The sequence below is a fragment of the Typopeltis vanoorti genome, chromosome 11 (assembly GCF_054136105.1).
Source record: "Typopeltis vanoorti isolate ZY-2024b chromosome 11, IOZ_Tvanoo_1.0, whole genome shotgun sequence".
Lineage (NCBI taxonomy): Eukaryota > Metazoa > Arthropoda > Arachnida > Uropygi > Thelyphonidae > Typopeltis > Typopeltis vanoorti.
This window is the reverse complement of record NC_143559.1, coordinates 40,063,831-40,085,606: the sequence shown is the minus strand read 5'-3', so window position 1 is coordinate 40,085,606 and position 21,776 is coordinate 40,063,831. Positions and strand designations below refer to the sequence as shown.

Here is a 21,776-nt window from a genome sequence, read left to right as displayed (position 1 = left end):
AATTGAGATTAAAAAAAAAAAAATGCACTATCGCAACACTGACGTGTTGCTGTTTTAGACTTGCGTAAAATAAATAACTAAAAACGTTAATAATGAGTCGTTCTTAGTAACAGTGGCGAAAAAATTCGTGTGGCTTCCTGTCATCTATTTCTTAGTAATGCTAGCTAAGCATAATTCTCCACTATCAACGGTAATAGGAACTGATACGGCAAGGCTTTATTTTTGTTTAATTACTCTACACGTAAGTTTTTCAATTGGTCAACCCGGCTTTAACAGAGTTGCTTCATGCCTCCTCAAAAATCTTATAAGCGAAATCCGTTATATACGAGGCCTGACAAAATTACATTTTTAAATAAAAATAATGCTAAATCACACTATTTCAATTTCATTACACATGTAGCTAGTTTTCAGTAGTATTTTTATCAGTTTTATGTGGCTTAAGCACCATCGTATGTGAGATGATAGGACTATTTGTCGGAACTGTTAATTGAAGTTGGTTAGCAGGGGATAAATATCAAACAGTGCCCTATGGGAAAATGGGGGGGGGGAGAACTTGCACCTTTTGTGTGATACTTTTTCACACAATTCATAGTATATGTCTTGTTAAAACACTTCAGTTTTATAACACACACACCCTGGTTGCACGTGCTAATCACACGATTTGCTGTCGCCACTGGCTAACGAAAACATAATGAAACCAATGGGCAATTCATACATGTTAGTTACCAGAAAATAGCATTGTACGAAAATCGTACAGATGAAAAATCTTTCTCTCTCTTAGAATGCGTTTCTTGTTTGAGTGGATCCTCAGGACCATATTCTCTTTGAAATTTAGCTTCTTCTTTAATTCTCCCCACTGATGTTGATTTTGCATTAGCTTTGCATTCTGGCATGTGATTCTTTTATTATGCGTGCATTCTGACGTCTACTTCCCATGTGTATCAGCGTATGAACTACCAGAAATAGAATATCGATGTTGATATTCTATTTTCGATGCCATTGATCTAGTAACTATAAGAAAAAACGACAATGTTCTGTTTATGAAACAAATATTTATTGATATTTTTGGAAGCTACTTCAAATCCTATCAAGACATGTTAAGTTGAGAAATACAGCTTTAGGTCGAGTTACTTTTTGCAATTTTAATTGAAAAAAAAAATTCAATATCAGATTATTCAAATATTTGAATCAAATATTGTACACATTCTTGAACTGATAATTAGTGTTAAAAGTATTGAATAATACCTAAATGATGTTTAGTATTATATTGTCACCTACAGGGAGTCAGTGACTCATCAAAGGAGGGCCTTTATAGCTCATGGATTGCTTAGGTACCTCTCTTTGAAAATATTTATCGAAAGCATATTTACAGTTGTTCACTTGCAGCTTATTCCATTCACTCACCACACCATGAAAAGAACCTGGACCCCATATACTTACTGACCACACATTTACTTGACTTCCAGGGATGATTTCGAATTCTCCTCTCCGCATACCATGATCTATAAAATTCGCCCAGAATCTATGCTATAAAATTCTCTTAGCTTAGGTGTATCTATTAGATCTCTTATGTTTCTCAAATTTTGAAGGCTACACTCCTTCAGTATGTTTTCACATGCAAAGTTCCACAGCCAAAGTCATCTTGGTTATCCAGTGCTGAATATTTTCGACTCCTCCCTTATCTTCATGGAATCCACTCGACTATCTGAGCACAGTAGTCCAGATATCTTGTCATGGCTTCTAAAGTGAGAGAATAACTTCTGTACTCCTTCAAGTTGATGTTCTTTTCAACATCGCAGTTATCCCATGTGTGTCTTAACCACCTTAGGCAATGTGATAGGACACTGAAAATCTAAAATTTTTCAGTGTCCATTATTTCTAGGTCTCCGCCTATCATCGATCACTTGCAATAAATCCCCATTAATATAATACTAAGTCTGCAGTATTTTCAATCCAAAATACCTAACTTTGCACTTACAACATCAAACCGATATTAATGTTTGTCCATAGAATCGGTCTAAGCTTGCAAGTTGATCAGATATTTTGATAAGCATGCCAGGTGTGATAAAGAGAAGGGAAAAAAAAGTAATTACATATAATAAACAGCCACAAAAGCTTGATATTACAAAAATATCTTTACCACTTAAGAGAAATCGAATGTATAGACTAAAGTGCATTGATTGAGCAAATCTAAATTGCATTTTGCTTTAAACACTGTCGACTCATCTGAAACCTTCGACATTTTAAAAACTACCTATGTAGACAATGCTTCGAGAAACTTGGTTTTTTAAATGGTATTTTCATTTCAAAAATGGACGAACTTCAGTTGAAATCAAAACCAGATAACCCTTATGTCGATTCGCGAATTGCTTCAGATATTAACAGTTAATGGAATTGCTGATGAAATATAAGTCGTTTGGTATATTCTAGTCTATCTCTATTCCGAAAAAGATTTAAAAACTTTTCGTTTTTTCGCAGAGTTGATTTCTAAACTTTGATCTGAACATCAAACTTTTCCGCCTTGAAGTACAGAGCTTCAACGATCCGAGGTTTAAGAGTAGGTTCAATTCCAAGGTTCATCACAGTTTCAAAATATCACTCATCAAGGCTAGTTAAAAAAGAGAGAGAAAAGAAGAAGAAAAAATTAAATTCAGAATTAAGTCTGGCAATGTTGGTCGACTCGTTAGCGTTTCTGCTCTCCAGCGCGTATGGTTTGAAACTCACAGTGAATAATTTCCATTACGCGTTGTGGGACTAATAACTGGCCTGAAAATTACTGTTTTGTTTTTAGAAGAAGGAGATGGGCAGTGGTGGCGAATCTTTATGTGCTTGTGCCAAAAATTTACAAATCGAGTTGCTGACGTGCCAGCGCGTGCCAAAATTTACCATTCGATTTGCTGACGTGCCGGGCAGTTTTTAATAGGGAAAAAATTAATAGAAAATTAATCTAACTTAATTTATTTTTTTATAAATTTATAATATATATATATATATATTTATTTATAATATTTTATAAATAATTATGATTTTATAAATAATATTTTATTTTATTTATAATATCTATTTATATATAAATTTATAATATTATTCAGTGTAAAATTGATTATTGTATTATTGGATTTTCATTATGTTGGTTTGAAAAAAAAAACAGTAGTGAGAAAAATGTTTATGCATTGTAACTCACGATCGAAGTTAGCTGAGCAATGGAAGCAGCAGAAGGATGTCAATTTGTTGGCGAAATGCTTACAATATTTACTAGAAAATAACTGGTACCTCTGATTTTATTTTACGAAAAAAGACATTAAAAAATGTTGCATATGCCTCGCACACGAAAAATGTTTAAACATGTTCACGTCGAGGCGTAGTAACTTGCTCCCTGCGGTTAGCAACACTCCCTTCCCAACAGCCAGTATACTGCAGATGCAAGAAAAACAAGTAGTTTTATTGTATCCCTGATTAAGGTATGGAGTCTTTTGCAGTCCATGTAATATATTTCTCAACAAATAGTGCAATTAGAGACAGCTGGAATGAAAACGGCGCTAACTGATGAATCACATGTTCCCTCCAATTTTTCAATTACATGAAATAAGTGTTTGTTTTATTGCATTTGAAATTCTTGATGTTGTTATGACTGATCACAAAGGCTAACTTCAATTAAAATTCTACCACGAATTGAAATATGCCATATAATACACGTGTGAGTTCCTGTGCCAGCTCAAACGCAAACAAGCAGCAATAAAATTCAACCGAAGGTTGAAACTTTGTGAGAGTTGAGCCCACCGATAAAGAGAAGTTCCATCAGAATGATAAACGACACCCCGTCGTGAATGTGTTAAAACTAAGAAATATATAGTGAATGTTGTTATGACAGTTTCACATGTTATGGAATTCGGATGAAGAGAATTAGCATCTGAACTCAACAATTGTCCGTTGCCTTTGTCTTTGGGTCACGCGATCTTTTGTTAATACTGCACCAATCATATGCATGTTTTCATATGATTCTTCATATGCATGTCTTCATCTCTGCGGTGAAAAACAAAATTTAACTTGTACGTATTGTAACAATTAAAAAAAAAATTGAATAATTTATAAGCGTATAAAAGGATATCAGGTGTAAATCGTTGACGTGCCAGCAAAATTCTCGGACGTGCCACAGGTTCGCCATCTATGGGAAAGGGGATCTGGTATCATCGAACTACGATGGTACTTCCCGAAATTCAAAACATCTTTTTTGCATTTTGAGGCAAAAAAAAATGTTGCTAGAAAAAACTGCCACCGTTAGGCAATTAGCAAAATTATCTGTCAAAATTGTCAGTACATCAGTAGATCCACTCATTTCGACATAACAGTCCCAGAGTTTTTGAATACACCCAGCATCTCAATTCTTCCACCGCTATATTCTCCCGACTTGTAACCGCAGTTGAAATCATCGTTAAAAAGGAGGCACTTTGATTATGGTGATACCATAAAATTGAAAGTACATCTCCAAACAAATCTTTCAGAAATGGTTTAGAAAGTGGAGAAAATATGAGTTTTAAAGGATAAATAAATTTTTATCAGTATATATTTAAAATTTTTATTGCATCTTGGGCTGAACAAATTAGATATATTTGTCAAATTTAAGACGCCATTTAAGCAGCGAAAAATACTGTAGCGATAATGAATACTTAAACTAATCTGATAGAATAGTAGTGGTTTCCTAAAACTTGACAATAAAGTGAGAGAGGGGAAAAAAGATCTATTTTATTAATGAAGCAGTCCCCTTTTAATTACAATGGAATTATATTAAGGAAGGATTATTAATTTGGCATACATCTATGCATTTTTTGAAGGTATTTGATGTAGTATTTGGAACAGGAACTTAATCAGAACTGTGATGGTGTGTAATTTGGAGGTGTTGAAGACGGACCGATAATTGAGCTGCGGATACTTATCAAACATCAATGAAACCAATAACGAAAAAAAAAAAATATTAAGAGCTGAAAATTAAGAACAAGGGAACAACAAAAAAACCTATTATATACAATAAGCTAGTAACATGATGGCGTGCTTGTCACGTAGTTTAATAAGACGATGGGCTTGCATGTTTATAAGAGTATTTATTTATTTATTTTTGTTCCCTTTGTTCTCTGTTTTCAGATGTTTTAAATTCATAGTTTTGTTTATTTATTTTTATATTTTTCATTATTGGGTTTATTCTTTTTTTTTTTTTTTTTTTTTTTTTTGCTATCTGATAAGCATCTCTATTTCTCAGTTATCGGTACTTCATCTTTAACACCTTTAAATTACATACCATCTCAGCTTTGATCGTGTCCTGTTCTAAGTACCGTAATCTTTACATTCCAAAAATGCATATAGGAATGTCAAATTAATAATTATTCTTTAATATATCCCATATATATATATATATATATATATATATATTCCATTTACTTATTAAATGGGATATGTTAACTTAGTTGGATGAAAGGGCCTGCTCAGTTACGGAAATTGCTTTGCCATTTTCTGTTTACTATAGTGCTGCTTTGATATCTGTGCTGTTCTTCCCTTCCACGGGCGTAGTCAGCAAGTACGAACGTTTGCCGCTAAATCCTTGAAGACAACCATCTTGTTGATTCTGAAATATTTGTCTCCTCCAATTAGTTATTTGTAGATTGAAAAACTTGGCCGACTGGCTATCTACAACTAGTCTTAATCCAGTAGCTTCAAGTCTCACTTTACCACGTTTCATAATTAGTAGTGGTGCCATGCATTTTATTTTAGAAGGCAGGCAATATTATATGGTTTTTTATAAACGGAACTTAGAACTGATATTAACATAACTAATCGCCTTTTCGTACTGTTCAAAGACATACATCGCAGTTTCGAAAAATCCTACCTTACATCTCAACATTAACAGCGCCTCTGTAGAACAGAGGCGCTGTTAATTGAAAGATCTGAGATCGATTTCCTTCGTATTGATTTCCTTATAAATGAAAGCGAGTTAGTCTCTCATTCTGAAGAACTTTTTTTTTTCATCCCGCATAACAGCTAAACTGTCCAAAGAACACATATATTAAGGACATAATTACACATATCTCGTAGTCTTAGTTGTTTTAGGGAATACTACAATCTTCTTGCTGTCTGATATGTGTTGGAAAGAATGACTCAAGAGCTGCGAAATATATTATGTGTGTGTGTGTACACGCACAAGTATATACATACTTATTTTTATTTATTTATTTTAATTATAGTTGCGAAGAGATGAGTTTAACGTGGACAATAAATCTTGACATTGTATTAATTTATACATATATAAGGCGTAGTTTGAAAAATATATTCATTGGGTAATATACATCCAGAGAACTCTGGATGAGTAGATTTGAAGTATGAAAAAAAATCAGGGTTTTTGCACCATAGGAAGGAAGCTTACAAAGAAAAATTGTTACAAACGTAACTTTTCCGTTCCGTTTTGTTGTTTTTTCCTTTTATTTGTTTGTTTTCGCCGAAAATTAGATTTCGACAAAGAAGGTAATAAAAACTGTGATAATGATGATGCCTGTAGATGCTAGAAGTTTCTAGCCACGAACTAACTTGGCTCAGAAGATTAAATTAGAGTATCCCCAGATTACCTTACGCGAGTTGCTGATCAGAGATAAGTCTTCGAAATTGTCACAGAAGATCATTTTGTCAAATATCAGTATCCGACTGTCCTGTTTTTTTTTCCTTTTTTTTTCCTCTATGTTTTCATCCTTCCTTGATAAACTGAAGGAAAGAAATTGGCAACGTGTACTAAGTAGCTTATTCGGATTACGACAGGTACTTTATTTTTGTTGATGTCTCTTCCTTTTCCAATCTTTCGCTTATTCATTTTCGTGATGTGTCATTAAAGATGATCAAGACTTGCAACTGAAGTGTTTGATGTTGACATTGGATTTCTTTTTTCTTTCTCCCCCCCCCCTTTTTTTAAAATTTTTTTTATTGTTGTTAATGTAAATTCAACACAAACTACACCGACGGTACATTAATACTGTGGGCGAACTGTCGATCAGATAATCCGGAAAACCTGCTCTATAGACTAGAGTACATTAGTCAAGTCACTTCAGACCTCCAGTAAGCGGGATTGGTAGGACTCAAAGCGGGCGGTGAAAATCGTTTACCATATGATTTGTACACAAATAAATATACTCATATAATTAGTCTGCTGCGTTTCGCAAAATGCTTGAGTATTAGAAGTGTTTTGTTTATGCCCGCCTATCCGTACGCCTTTTCATTTTCTCTAAACCGATGTTATAGAGATTTGATATTCTGGAATTTGGCCGCTCATCTTTCTTTTTGGATAAAATGGAACATTTAGTGGTAGAATTTGGGTAAACGATTCAAAACTTAATTGTATTTAAATATCAAACTGTCTCTACGAGTAGTCCACGTATTTGCTCTCCAAGCAGCATGCTGCGGATTCGAATTCCGCCGTGAGTATGCATGTTTGTGATTGTCTTTAAGCAGGAGATGAATTTCATTGCCCGGTATGAGACCACTGCCTCGCTTATTGGAGGCCTGAAGTGACTTGAAAAAAGTTTCATGTTGATCTCTAGAGCAGTTTTTTCGCACAGGGCAAAAAACAACAACAACAAAATTACAAAAAATATCATATAAAAATCATTAAAATAGCAAAAAAAAAAAAACTTAAACCACCCACGGTTCAAATGTACTATAGGTTTATAAATAAACCTTTCATGAGTGGGAGCCCCATAAAAAATAAACCGAAACGACCCAAGTTTCAGTTGCTGGGATAATGATTTCCCATACAAGAATGTTGTTATTGATATCTAGCTTTATTTATTATTGTCTGATTATTTTCGTATTTGTTAATATTTTGACCTATTTTCAGAATGCAGGTTATATTATGTCAGAAAGCATTACCTGTTTGGTAATTAATGAATGGAAGAGATTTACTTTTCCATTTATATTGTCAATAGTTTCTTTAAATAATAAAAAAAAAATTATAAATAATATTTTTTTTATTATTTAGATCAAGAAATTAAAAATAGCTTTAAGATAGCTAGTAATCTTGTTTTTGCGCGCGCATTCGTATTATATTATCTGCTTGGATAACATTGATTGGAACCGATATTCAGAGCACCTCAGATTCCATGTATGCCGAATTTTGAAGTAGTCCGATCGCTTTGCATTAAACAAATCTCTGCTTTCACCCTCACATTGGTGCCTGTTAGCAGCCTTAGATATGTTTCCTATCCGCAAGGATGTAGCAAATAGCCTCTTCGCTAATGGTCCCGTACAAATTACCACCATAACAGATAATCCGAACCAATTTTAACGTGATCTCTTCCTCACCAATAGTCGTAAGTGATGGTAGTTTGTTCTCTAGATAGTTTAGATCATACTTGATGGCATTTTCTTCTATGGAGCATCACTTGAGCAGCTTCTCTCATTTTGTTTTTTTGGTGGTTTGCCATTAGAATAGAAAATGGATTTGGGGTGGGCGTGGGATTCTACTCTTTTTTTTTTTTTTTTTTTTATTCCATTGCTGTTTCAATCTTCCTATGTAGATATTTACAGTAATCGAATTACTGAAACAATCATGGGTAGGAACACATTTATTTCTCATCTCAGAATAATTTCCTTTCCCCTCAAAATAATGTTCAAATTTCCAACAAATATGCGGATACTTATCCGAGATTTGTCCATACACGACACTCATGATCTATAGATTTTTTAACTTCTCGTGTGTAGTTTGATGTGTAAACTGGTTTTCATCAAATTTCAGGGTTCCTTTTATACTCAAGATGAATCTCGTAAGTTGTAAAACTTTTAAGTCCGAAACTTATTTTGAAAATTCCAAGACTTGTATTATCCCTAAATGACAATCATGCTCAATTTATGGTAATTTCTAAGCCATTGAATGCAACTTTAGCCGATCTTGGTTCTTCTGTTTTCCATACATACATAAATACTGATGATTTTGCAAAGGCCCAGCAATGGATTTATTAGCAGCTTATAAAGAATTCAAAGCTGGATGAATTTATATAAATGGTAAACGACCTAGACTGGAAAGGTTGATGAGAATAGAAATTATAGGTAGAGTTAATTAGTTATTTTTGATTTACTGCCAAAGCAACTAAGGCTGTGAGGCAGTGTATTATGTCTATAAATTGCTTGTTTCGCTGGAGGAAAACTCTGCTACCTCACCTTCATTTGAAAAGCCCTTGTATAAAAAAGGATGAGCGAGTGGATGTTGCGATGTAGAGGAAGTAAGATGTTTTGAGTTCAAGTGAGACAAAATAGAAACAACATGGAAAGAGAAACTTATGAGGAGACTTTTGTTTTAGAAAGGAGCTTACAACCATTCAAAAATTAGTGTTTTTTATCATCAGGAAAAACAAAAGAAAATTCCATTCAAAATAAGATTATACTCATTTTAGAAGATTTTAATGCACAAGTTAGAGAAGGTAGACAAGAGTGGAAAAAATTTTAGGGCCATTTGGCTTTGGTCGAAGAAATGATGGACAAAGATTATTAAGTTTTTGCATCAGAAATGATCTTTAAATTGGAAACAGCTGGAGATAGAGCCGCAGAATTGCAAGGTATAATTGGGATGTGAACAAAAATCGAAAATAAATTATTTCATGATTGATAAAGACTGGAATAAGAAATTCACGGACCTCCATTAAGACCACCGTCTATTACATGAAGATCATAGTTTTCTTACAGTTGCCTTTAAGGTGTTTATGGAAAGTACATATGTCAGAGAAGAGAGAGAGAACTAAAGTTGTAGGTGCTGTAACAGAGGTAAAGTAACAGTTTGCATCTTGGATAAGGTCCAGGCCATGAGTTAATTACAGATTGTAATTTACCAATGGCCTTTGACTTGATCAAGAAGTGGAAAAAGAAAGGGGGGGGGGAACGTAGGTGGATTGAGAGTTATAAAAGCAATTAAGTCAAACCATGAAGCCTTTCGAAAGTTCATAGATTAGAATAAATGACGATGATAGAATTGTTTATAATGAGAGAAAGAGCCAAGCAAAATAAATAATAATTAAAGAGTAGTATTGTGAGTGGATCAGAAATTTTATTCTCTTATTTATATTTTTAATTTTTACAGAATCTTAAAAAGCCTGCTCTATATATAAACATGATACTTTTTTCACGTCACGGCCTCCAATAACAGAGCAGTGGTCTGAAACCAAGTGAAAATTCATCTCCCACCTAAAGATAATTACAAACGCCCATCTTTGTGATTGTCTTTAGGTGGAAGATGTTTTCTTTCGCATAACCTACCTGCAGTTCATCTCTGTTAAATAGCGCTATATTAAACCACCCCATCTAGGATAATTGCATATTAAAGATTTGGCGATTAATCCTACCCGTACATGATTGAAAATTTGCGGTATACTGATCCTCTGGGTGAATCGAAGGTTAGATAAACAAGCCGAGAATTCACTATAGGCAGAGACGTCGTGAGGAATTTGGCACCTATGGCCAGGAAAGAAAATTGCGCCGTTCTAAAAAAAAAAAAAAAAAAAAAACCTTTAAAAATCTCAATTTTTGCGCCTATGGCCGGATCATATTGGCCATGGCCTCACTACGCCTCTGACTATAGACCAAATATTATATCACTTCAGGTCTCCATAAGCCTTGTCAAGATATACATACCGTTTTATTTTTATTTGTTTTTTTCTCGACAACTCGAACATGCTTTCAAAGTTTAAAAGTTTAACAAATGCCCATATTACCGTTGTCGACATTACCCATACTACCACCGGACCACCATGATATTTGCATTCGTTATCCAACACTGTTTAATTAATATCATTATTATAAGGCATCAGTCCAATTATCCAACTTTGGAAAACGTTCGTTGACATCTCGCTAACAGATATTTCGCAGTTCGTTGCTTCAGTAACTGCAGTTCAGTTATTTACAGTTCTCATGCCGTTTTGTGTGCAGTACAAATTGATCTTCGATTGTGTTTTGGTTACTTATAACTCATTATTCTTAAACTATGTTTGATTAAAAAAAGGTTACGGGGATAGTTTTTTATTTATTTATTTTTTTTTTTTGTGGTAAGAGATATTGTAGAAAAACCATTCTGCGATGGAAATAAAGCTAAATATAATCAGCTTAGTGAAGATGGCCATTCGGATTAATAAAATCGATCTAGAATTTGAAGTACTTTGTACGATAGTTAGATTTGGATGATCATACTCGAATTTTAAGTGGATGAAAGCCTAACTCCTAAGCAAGTAGAGATATACTGCAGTTAGAATTTCTTATACACGGACACACTCTTCAAAAAATTTTTTTTTAAAATAAATAAAATAAAAGTTTTTGGATCGACTTCAAGATTTGTGACCTTAACAGTAATGAAAACAGTGCTACCATTACTTATTCATGCAAACCATACCTGCTATTCTTAGCATAACCTCAGCCCACCCATTAAATGTTTTTCGATTGAAGGTGAGTTAGCCGGTCTTATACAGAGGTGGAAAGGGTCCCCCCCCCTTGCAACTAGTTTTCCATCCTGCATAAAGCAAACCGGCTAGAAGAACACACGCTTTGCGAATCCCTTTTTCTGAAATTCTTATATTATCAAATTAGCGTTATACTGTACTTAAATATGTATAATTAGTTAATCAGTACCAAAAATGCAACCATGACATAATAAATTTTAAAATATTTAAACATATTAAATAAGAAAATTTCCATAAAAACTACAGATAGTAACATCCACATTCTAATAATTTATAGAGCGCACAGCGTGTAATGATTTTTCATGCACTCAGATTTATGCAAAAAGTAAATGTCATAAAGAATGATCGTGGCGACAACAATCAAGATGCCTATTGGACTTTTTGCAACAAAACATATTTTAGCACAGAACAGATACTTTGTAAAAATTAAAAATCATATATTATCGGCTATAAGGACTGTTCGACATCTGTTAAAGTAAATAGTGATCAGGGGCGAATCTGGTCTTGAAATTTACGCTTGCTCTTGTTATTATTCAGGGAGTGAGAGGTGTGATTGAAGTCTGATTAGCGGAATGATGAATTACTGACTTTAAAACTATATATTTAGAAATTTATGTACATTTAATCATACAAATACAACATTTATTTTACAAATGATATCTATCTTTTTCAATTTAGCTACTTGAATATAAATTCTACCCTACGGTTCTTCTTTATGAACTGGTCAATAACATCGTCATAAAAAGTTAGTTGTAACTTAATTTTCCCAAGCAACACGCACAATTGTAAAAGGCTGGCTGAAGCTCACTGGCTAGAGCTACGTTGACTGCGTACGGCATGTGTTTAAGCAACAGAGTGAGACGACGTGATATGGCTATGCGCGCACATGAAATCACAGTTCTGCTGCGAGGACCTGGAAGCTCCTACAACCGAGTAAACCACAACGCAAAGCTCAATTATTGCCGCGCAAGCTTAAGACGTCTTCTGTCTACAAAAATAAAAGCCTAAATAGAATGCTTATAAATGCATGCATTTATTAACAAATATTACTTCTTTCTCAATGAGCTTGCGCAGCAAGCATGGAGAATTTGCCTCTGATAGTGATTAATAAGCTATTTGAAAATAATTAGCATTACCCATTTTCTTTGCGAACCAACTTTGAGACCTTCTGATACAGAGGTTATTGGACCATTATAAAAGAACGGATAATTTACATGATAAAAAAAAAATTGTAGAATTTTCATCTGGGAATCATTAGTAGGTTACCTTTTTAATGTCTGTGGATGTGTGTGTGTGTTCGTCCCGATATTTTCGGACATCGTTTGAAAGGAAGAGCATTCTGAAATTCCAAATGCAGAAGAATACACACAAGATTATATACAATAATAAAGTATGTTTTAACTGAACTGTTTGCAATAAAACTATGAGGTAGTTCATTCTACCTCATAGTTTTAGATACGCAAAATACAGATACATAATTCAGATACATTGGCCACTCTTAATTTTTCATATCTTGAAATTAGAAACATCTTTCATGGGTTTGTAATTTAATATTTTCGTACACGAAAAATTACCCGATCTTTTAGATTTTGCACGTAAATTACCAGCGAAAAGAGCAATGAAAAATTATTCAGCAATTTAACAACCTGCTTTTCATTTTATATTGAATTTACACCTTGAAAATATCAAAATGCATATTTGACAAAAATGATTTATCTTTATAATAAAGTAAAAAGGTGCTTGTTGATTCTTCGAAACTTACCCATATAATTTTAATAGGTTTATTCTCTAGTCGTCTTTCTTATTCATTGCCGCGTTATATAATTCCACGTGGTTTCCAGAAAATATAGCGTTTATTGCCAACTTGAGTGCTCGTTTTACTCTTCTTTCGAGAACTTAGGTAATTAACGAAAGGAGTAAAAACATGAAGGAATATAGATAAAAGTAAATTCTCCCAGAGTGTCAAGCTGAATTACACCCCGTCTGATGTAAGGATTTTATATGCACTTTTGGTGGTGGTGGTGAGTTAACCAATCGCATACGGAAATGACAAGGTTTTCTCTCCCGCAAAACAGACTAATGGGTCGGCGAATATAAGCAATTAACAAACAGTACACTGGCCTCGTGACATTAGTTGCTTCAGCTAATTTCAATTCCAGTCACATGAACATTAAATTCAGAGGCCTTCTCTTTATTTCTTTGTTTTCATGCGGACATTTCTTTTTTATTTTTACTGATTTTATTACTGCATGATGTGCTCGAGTATTATTGTTTTCATACTTAAAGTATCTCATATTTTTAAAGTTTGTTTACATTTCCACGTTTATTCACGAGAAGTAGCTAATTTAAATTTTCTTGTACTGTCTAAAGAACGCGAAATTCTTTGCTTTTACGTTGCTTTAAGGGAAATCCAATGGCACAAGAAATATTACAGTACACAGTAACGAATATCTTATATGAAAAACATAATTACGAAACAAAAATACATCAGCCTGATTGGCGAGTGCTTATTATATCCGCTCTCCAACCAACTAGCTGTGGGTTCTAATCTCGCTGTGAATATGGAGGTGTTTGTGAATTAGTTTGGAGATAAATTTCACCACCCAGTAAGACCACTGCCCTGCTTATTTGGAAGCCTGTAGTGGTTTGAAAAACTTTCATCTCCATTCTCTAGATTCAGTTTTCGGATTATGTAAGGTTTGCAGTTTATTATTGTGTAAAACTCTACATAATACTGTACTCTTTTTTTTTTTTTTTTAAGTATAAGTACTGTACAGTATTATCATTCAGTTGTAGCAGTCGAATTTCAGAATATTCAGAATTTCTCTAGAAAGCATTTCTAAGTTCGTTTTACGTACTTTTCAATTGTATTTATGAAAAACTTCGGAGCTGAAAAAACTAAAATCTTGTCCAAAATAAGATTCTCACAGTAAAATCAATACCTGGCTGCTCGCATTGATACTGAGGCATTGAAAGGTGTGTATGGCGGGTGATGTAATTTTCATCGCAGAAGTGTCGTTGGTTGGCTGGCGCCGAAACGACTGTTGGCTGTACCGTTCGCTGAAATCAAGATATTGGAAACGAATTCATGACACATGCACCATGTATTTGTTACGAACATACTTGCGTGCACAATTCATAAGAGGTCGTATATTCAGGAGATATATAGTGGAAGGGCGAGTAGTTGTTCGTAATCGATGGAGATTATCTTTCAAATATCGATTTCTAATACAGAAAGAAATTTGTTTTTAATCTTTATTATTTTTTTTTAATTTACACGATATTTGTTCGTTTTTTGTTATTCATTTGATATGGAAAATAGCATTGTTTTATAAAAATAACAAACTGATTAGAATCAGGTTGCGAAATTGTAATTTTTCAGTAACTTCTGTCGTCACAAAATGAAGTGTATTTATTGTTGAATAAAATATTAAATAAAATTATACAGTGATTTTTTGCTCCGGTGCATAAAATTTGTACTCGCTTTTCAACACAGTCTTTTTATAATCTTTGCAGTGAATTTTACTGGTAGCAGTAAAGTCTTCCAGTAGCGCCTTTTTTTAAAAAAAAATAAAAATAAAAATTCCATTGTTACACAAGAAAAGTTGAGAAACTGTTATTTCCAGTGAAATGAAAATGTTGAGAGAGAGAAAGGTGTTTAAAGAACTGAATAGGTTTTGGTAATCGCGTAGCTAAAATTTTAGCACTGTTTTGAAATGTTCAGATATTCCGTTATTAGAACAGAAAATCATCTGATTAATAATACCAAGAAAGTGACTTTCCTATTTTAATTCACTCGCATTATTTATTAGACTTATAAAATCAAATCTGTTTGAATCACACGAACAGCTGTTTCAATATGAGCATTAATAGTCAACAGGCCGTTGAGATATATATGTGTGTGTGTGTGTGTGTGTGTATATATATATATATATATATATATATTGTTTCGGGCCATGTGTTTTTCCTCATCTCACATTGCACGGCCAGCTTTATGATCTTGTTCTTATCATAAACTTATTTTTTATTTCTAAAATAAACAGCTTGTATTATGTAAACATTTTAAGGATGAAATTTCAAAACAAATGCATTCCAAAGGAACTAATAGTTCCATTTAAAAAAGAATGGCATTCATAGGCCAATTTTCGATGATTAATTAAATTAACTGTATTAATTTATCTTTACTTTTTTTTCTCTTTATTTTATAAAATAAAATAAGTGCATAGTTTTTCTGATGTGTGATTGAAATCGTAGGCGCAATTTGTAGAGCTACTTGCCTAGAGGTGCAGTCAGCATTTTTCACTTTTCGAAGAGTGTAATAGGCGTTTGTACTTGGATAGGTTGCCCAAACCTACTGGATCACAGACTACTTTTAGTTTTTTTTTTTTTTTTTAATGTGCTGTTTAAGTTCGCCCATTTCTCTGTGTTAAGATAAAATGCCATTCGTAGAGAGGTGAATTCACTTGTAGTTTTATGAACAGAAATTCAGAATTATTGTCAGTTATTTCAAGATATTCATATTGGAGCATTGGTCATGTAGATAGTATTGGTAAAGTATATACCGAAGTTATATATACTTTAATTGTTAAATTTAATAGTCGATGTTATGTTTGTCTTTGAATCTGTAAAACTTTAGAAAGCGATCGAAAGCTTCAAAAAATTACCACCTTTGGCATAAGTCACTTTGGTATTTCAGACCAAGACACGAACTCCGCAAAGCTTTTATATTCGCAATTTATTAGTGCTTTCGACTGTTAACTGGGCTGGTAGCTGTTTCGAACTGATAGTTCTCACCAGAGACCAATTATACCACAAAATACCTGAGTAGTTCATGTTCGAAAACAGCTGTGTGTGAAATCATTCTTTTGCTTTAATTCAAATAGTAATAACAGGTGAATATACAATCTCTTGGGTAGAATTCCTGTCTTAAATATTACAATACCTAAATAACTCATGCCGAAAGTTTTATTTTCCTAACCTGGCGATCATTTCCAGAACATTGGTGGTTTTAAAAGTTCTACACGGTATAAAATAGAACTAAATCACCTTCCTTTGAATTCAATGTTATATTACTATCCCAAATAAAAGAAGCCATTATGTTTGCCTCTTGTTCGTCTCTCCTAGTCAGTTATATTAATGATAGCAAGATGAACAAGAAAATCTGTCACGTTTATATTTTCAACCCAATAAACTGTTTTAATTTTTCTCATAAATGAAAATAGTCGATTTGGATCCGTGAAATCTGGGATAGTTTTTAATTACTTACCGAAAGAAATTGTCATTGATTCATTACTACTTTGTAAGCTGCATAATGAAATTTATGTGTGTTTATGGCAAGAGTTTTCGCCCAGTAATATCGCCTACGAACTGTAAATAACCTTCGTGAAGTTTTATCTCCTTCACAAAATGTTTTTATTGTTTAATTATAAAACGATCCAAATGAATGGGGCACTCACTTGCTTTGCACTATCTTTTATTAGCAGAACATAGGAATCAAGTCCAAATGTTCCCTTTCCAGTGAATATTAAGTTAACCTTTGAAGGTCGGAGTTATCGCACTTTTGCGTGTTATATCCAAATTTGTCAGAACAAAGCATACTGCCACAGCGTCATCTACCTTAACCTATTTAGCTCCGTTGCCTTTAAGCTAAAATTCTCCCTCTCTTTCGATAGCCATTGCCTTGTTAGGAGTGCTTCGTCATTTCCGTCTCGAGTGTTGACATGCAAGGGTGGAGTCTTCTTGATGTTAAAAGCATCAACCGGAATTCCCATGTGACTGAAAATTACAAGAGAAAACGAGATTTCTCAGATAATTAGCCTTTTGTTTATATTTCATTTTTTATTATACATGCATGCTTAATTTTTGAGGCGTCCCTGAATAATAATAATACCCTACGTAGATTGCAATTGGTTATTTATGCTTCGCATTCGCTTGCAATCATTTGTATCGCACGCACCTTTAATTCCGTTTATCCAACTGATTTAAAGGTATTAATTCATTCGTGATGCATCTTGTTTCCTAATTATATGTGAATATTGAAATGATAACTTTAATTTACATCTTGCAGTTATGATATTGGTAAACCAACCCAAACGATCCCTGCTTTATCATGTAAATTGTTCTTGCGGGCACTTAGCAGTTTAACGGAGTATAAACTACAAATCAGTAATTAATGGCAAATGTAATTTACTGCGTTACTAAAGGCGCATAGTAATTAAATCAAGTAATTAGTTTACTAATTAATCAGTTCTTTTTACCATATGTCGTCCACTAGCATCCTCACATCGAAACTGTCAGGGACTCCCGGATGTTGACTACTAGAGGTCAACGAACGGTAGTGGCGAAACGTTGTCTGTCACTCTGAAGGAGGTCATAACCCCTAACGATGTCGTACACTTTAAAGTAGTGGTTGCTGTTGATGATTAACGACAGGATGTAAGAAATGTCAATTGGAATTGTAAAAACAAGTTTACTATTAGGCTGACAGCACTTCTCTTTATTTTACGTTGCAGAATATATTTAGTTTTTGTTTTCCTATCTTTTGCGGCTCATCCATTTTAATTATGTTGTACGTATTTATTAGCATTGAGGTATTGTGCGATGTCGGAAGTTACGTTTTAACTTCCTTTAAATGCTTACCACAGTTTAGATTAAGTATTTGGTATTATAAGGCTCGAATTTAAACAAGGGATATAAAAGCATAAACTTGTTGCAGTGCTCTGGTTATTGACTTGCTTGATTGTCAGAATCACGAGATACGCTTCGATGCCATTATGACGATTCCTGGTGGCTTTACCAGACCGTCGACAGTAGTGAGTCATTGGGTGGTTGGGTGTACACGCCCTTCCCTATCGAACCATGACGACTCGCATGCCTTTTAGAGTTGGTCGCCATTGCGAGCCTTAACTGTGCATTTCTTTAACAAGCTACATAAAGCTGTTTTATTTCTCCTTACATAATCAGAATGCGCGAATATTATTTTGCCGAAAAAAAGTGTCATTGACCTATTTTTTCTTGCACATCAGTGGTTTGTTCTACGGGTTCCACAGTAGAACAAATACTCACTTCTGCAATTCGCAAACTGTGCCATAGATACCTAGTGGTGTTTTCAACCAATGTGTTAACTGATCACTTCCACCATCGCAATCAATAATTTCTCTTCTGATCAGTGGTCCCAAATAATATGCGAATAAACTTGAATGTCATAGTTTCAGTTCGATGTGGAAACGGTCAGTGAGAAGCTGAGGGCGTTTACTGTGATTTAAGATTGGGAGTGGACACTACGTGAGGAGATGCACACTCATGATTGCTACACAAAGGCAGACTGCACTGTTGTAAATAACTACATTATTGCAAATAATATTGTGACTGCTTCATAGCATATCCGGAGTGAGTGATGTGAAGCGATCCTTTTCTAGATAGGATATATGGTAGTTAGCTAACAAAAATCATCCTGTGGAGGTTGGTGATTCCTATATTGTGAAGGTTTACAAAATAGACTCGTCTCTTTCAAAATGACAGTGCACCGATATAGGGAAGATGTTGCACCATGTTCTAAGAAAAATGTTAAACTGATTGGTGTGTATGTACCAGGTTTCAATCTCAATGCAATAAAAACCACTGGAGCGAAATGGAACATCCGATGCGAAACAGACTAGTGCGTAGGACATGGACTGTGCTCATGTTGAATGATCTAAAACAGTTTCTTTTTCAGATTTCGATATGAACACAGTCCATGTTCTACTTTTTCATCTGAAAATTCCAATTAAAAATTACAGGACGAGAATCATGGCCGTTACTATTAAAATATTTCAGTCATAAGTTATTTTAATAAAAATTAGTATTCCCTCCCCCATTCACTGGAGGTTTCTCTTTCAGAAACCGCATCTAATATAAGTTTATCTGTATGCCCTGGGGGTAATCTTTAAGTTTTCGCGGAACACAGTTTAAGAAATGCTGATCTAAATTCCCCGACTCCAGTTATTACAAACTGCTCAATAACTTGTAGAAAATGCGATGAGAGCCAAAGGCTCACTTACTCATGAGGTGTGTATACGCGCGCTAACCGTACAGTTTAATTTGTGAAAATGTTTGCATAATATTTCTTACAATTTTTCGGCTGCTATGAGATATAGTGCTATCTAGTACTTATTTCAGTATAGTGTATAATTGTTTCTATGTTCGATGGTAACACTAAGATGGCAAGCTGAATATTTAAGTTGGCAACATTGTGCGCAAGCCAGGAGACTCGTGCACGTGCAGTATGTCTAAAAAAAGAGCAGCTATTTTTGTTTTCTTTGCGAGAACAAAGTTTTATCGTTTTAAGATTAGTGCACAAGTGCATTGTTCATTTTGTTTTTTTTACTGTAAAATTTTAAAATTAGTTATCAAATTTAATATGGATTTTAATTAAGCGGAAAAATGTGAATGATGAGTCACTGGCAGTAACAAAAGTTGAGATTCGTTAAAAAAAAAAAAAACTGAGGATGATTATTTTGCGAATTATTTTAAACAGCAATTTTATAAAATTTCTTTTGCCTGTGGTACAACATCCAAAACTTTCCGGCACACTCTTTGAGAACAACTTAAACACTACGAGCTTTCCATCAGAGTTGGGGAGAAGCAGACTGATCAGTTCGGTTGGAAGCCAAAAGCTGCTGGTGGGGGAGCCTCTAGTAATATAAGATGCTATAATATATAACGTAAAACATGTCCGCCTTTTGATTTTTGCATGTTATAAATATTTATATAAGCAATAAAACCTTTTATGTTTTACTTTATCGTGAACCCCATCTCATATAGAACATTAAAAAACAAAAAACAAAAGCTTGTTTTTCATTCAGCAAAACAAGCAAACTGACCTCAGAACACGGGCTCACAGAGTTAATGGTTTTGGCTGTAATTTTAAACAGTCCAACTCGAAATAGGAACTTGGATAAAGTAAGCTGAATTTCTTATCAAGTCACCTACGCATAATACAAAGACTGCCATATAAAGAATGACTGGAGGAAAACAAAAACAAAAAAAAAAAAATCAGTATCTAGAACTAAGTTTTTTTGGGGGGTGTGATAAGCTATAGCTTGCGCCTTATCAAAACAACTTAAGAGATCTGTTTGCAAACCGATTATAAACCACCTTTAGTATTTAATAAACTTTTTAGTATTGGAATACTATTTTTAAATATCAAAACCGATATTTAAAATATATGTAGTCGTTTCGTTGCCCCTCTTCTCACATTTTGGATTGTAGCCATTGACTGATTTAAACAAAATACCGCATACCCCCTTTCCTTCCCACACCTGACACTCAACATCACAATAAAATTATTCCCTATATCCAGGATTCGTCTAAAAGATAGCAATAATTCTTCATAAATATAATATCCATGTCATTTTTAAACCACACATCCATCTAGCAATCCTGCTCTATGATTCACTTGTGTAAAGAGTGTGTAAGGTTTAAGAAGCCTGCTTTAGACATTCCGGTAGATCTGTTAACATCCACCTTGAACATAAAACCGACATCCTGCATATCCTTATGGCAAATCAGGATTGTCAGAAGATGCTCTGGATCGTTAGACAAAGAGACTTCTATGCAACACAGTTTTCTTCCATTTAATTCTGTGGTATCCAGAGTATGTTCTGTCACTCTTGATCCATAGCTGATACTCATTCTGTTTTTAGAATCAGCATCAGCTGTTAAACACTCATAACCTGAATAATAACTTCTCAAGTAAACTAAATTAAAACACTTCTGAATTAACTTCATTTTTCATCCTGTCCCTAGAGGGCGCATTGATATTTTATTTAGAGTATAAATTCTTTGTACAGCAATCTGATTATAGACTGGCTGATGATGATTGACAGTGATGGCGGCTCGCGTGTTGGTGTTTCGTGTCGTGTATTATTGATGGTGAATTGTGAATTTGACTGATATGTTTTTAGAGATTTATGCTTATTCATTAGTAATAGCAGCTAATTGCTTGCAGCCATAGACAGACACTTTATTTTCCATACTGGTTTATCCAGGTAAGTCAATTGAATTTACAAGGGCGATACGCTAGGCCTACTGCCGCTAGTATCGCCATTGTTTTATTTTATATCGTGACATCTTATTGCTGGTAGACACCTTAGTGTGTCTACGGGATTTGCTAGTGGACCCTCAAAAGTCCACAGGATTATCTTTATCTGCTCGGAACACCTGAGCAATCCCTACTCTTTCTCCATCAGTGTCTTAACACATTTCTAAATTATTGTCATCATGGCAAAACTTCTGAGTGAGGCCAGATTCGAGGAAGTATACATG

The 21,776-nt window shown here is 34.1% G+C and overlaps 1 protein-coding gene across 6 annotated transcripts in view; it reads left to right on the top strand.

Annotated features, from left to right (window-relative positions):
* The window catches only part of spri (Src homology 2 domain-containing protein sprint), a 488,442-nt gene that overhangs the window by 148,440 nt on the left and 318,226 nt on the right, over positions 1-21,776 (top strand). Inside the window, exon 1 of one of the 6 annotated variants that reach the window (XM_090400603.1) lies at positions 15,908-16,020. The exons of the other annotated variants lie outside the window; for them this stretch is intronic. The gene's annotated coding sequence lies outside the window, so the exon portion shown is untranslated. Of the gene's footprint in view, positions 1-15,907; positions 16,021-21,776 lie in introns of those variants that run through there. 6 annotated transcript variants of the gene reach the window in all.